Raw genomic sequence first — 1,855 nt, 5'->3', positions numbered from 1 at the left:
CTGGGTGCATATGCACCCTTTATTTGAAATGCATATTAAACATATTTTAAAATGTTAGAAAAATACAAATAAAAATTCCCCGTGTATACCTTGACATATTACATGCTTACAAAGTTGTTTCAGCAAAAACCGATATGTTTCGTGCCTTGTGCAAAAAAGACAAATCTTTGGTGCTAAAATAGTCTATTTTTTGAGGCATTATTTGTCTTTTTTACACAGGGTAGAAAAATTGTTGGTTTTATGTGAAACTTTACGTGCACACATAGAACATGTCCCTCTATATGCTAAATTTTTTACTAATTTTTTTATGTTTTGGAAATATGTTTTATACAAAGCAGGTGCATATGCACCCGGGATCAGATTTGGTTTTCCATATATTGTATAATTAAGTACGAAGTGTGAACCATAGTTAGAACTGAATGCTTGATAATATAATAGGAAAATCAAAAGCCACGTGATAAAAACAAAAGATATCCCCTCGGAAGGTCAACAATTCTGCATTGCCAGAAGAAGATGAATCAGTATATTGGAGTTTGACCAACCGTAGAATGATGTACGCACAAAGAAATTGAAAATGACATCGTTGGATCAGGCATCATGGGAAAAGAATTATTTCCCTTCAGTCTTGCCTTACCCCATCTGCACAAATAATTAAGCATAAGAATCCTTTGTAAATTAATTTCATCTTGTCTCCCCTAATGTGTGCAAGATGAAAAGTAACTACCAAATTTTGAAAGGAAAAAAACACTCCACTATTGGTCACCGTATGGTATTCTCTAACTGTATCGAACTGCATGGTCTGTCTAAGGAACAAAGCTGCTAGAATCATAGCAGACACTGGCAATTCACACAAAAAAGTTAGATAAAATAGGACTCCTTTCCCTGCAAATATATGCCAGAGTGAATATACTATAAAGGATCTGAAAATACAAGTCTTGTCCTATATTACCAACTATTTGAGTAGTAATATTTTTTGAATCTCAATGTAAATTTTATTCTTTGTCTCCACCAGAACCAATAAAACAGAAGAAATGATACATAATGAAGGTCATGTACTGTACAAAAAATCAAATGTTGGTAGTACCATATTAAATTACAGGGAAAGAAAACAGAAAAAACAGCATCCACTTCAGTCCTAAAATTGCTCCTCAATTTGCTGCTTCAACCTAGCAAAAGCATAAGTTTCAGTGAGCAAAGAACGATCAGCCAGGATGCTGTGCAGCTTGCCCGGGCTACATAGTTGCACCAGCTCCACCACTAACTGGTTCTGTGCAAAAGCTTTTGTGGGAGGCGATGCTTCCAAGATCTGGGCTCTATTGCAGAGAGTTTGCCGTCGTGTGGTGTATGGGTGATAGGAGCGACCCAGCAATAGATGAGATGAACATTGGGTTTGGGAGAGATGAGATGAACATTGGGTTTGGGAGGTGGGCTTATATATGTAGGTGAGAATGGAAGATGAAGTGCAGGGGCAGGACTTAGATGAGTGGATGCTAATGTAACTCGTATTGATGGGTTAGAGGGAACGGAAGGGGCATGTTGAAGTGAAGGGATCATTGAAAATTGATGAGGATATTTTTTACAGAAATGAGGTGATGGAAAGTGTAAACTGAACAACAATTAATAAGGAGTTGATGAGGCTCACGCTGTTGGAGGGATGCGTGGAGCATCAAGATCTTCAGGCTGCAGGCTCTTGGACTTCTGTGAGCCTATGAGGTGACCTGGAAATGGATTGATTATCATAAAAAGATAAATAGTTTTGATCAAGTGGTAAATTTGCTTAGGTGGCATGCTTGCATGTTAAGAGAAATCACTTAGTGGGTTGCTCCTATTTAGTTATTATAGATTAGTCATCATG

Source organism: Lolium rigidum, chromosome 3 (assembly GCF_022539505.1).
Source record: "Lolium rigidum isolate FL_2022 chromosome 3, APGP_CSIRO_Lrig_0.1, whole genome shotgun sequence".
NCBI classification, from domain to species: Eukaryota; Viridiplantae; Streptophyta; class Magnoliopsida; order Poales; family Poaceae; genus Lolium; species Lolium rigidum.
This window is presented reverse-complemented; position numbering follows the sequence as displayed.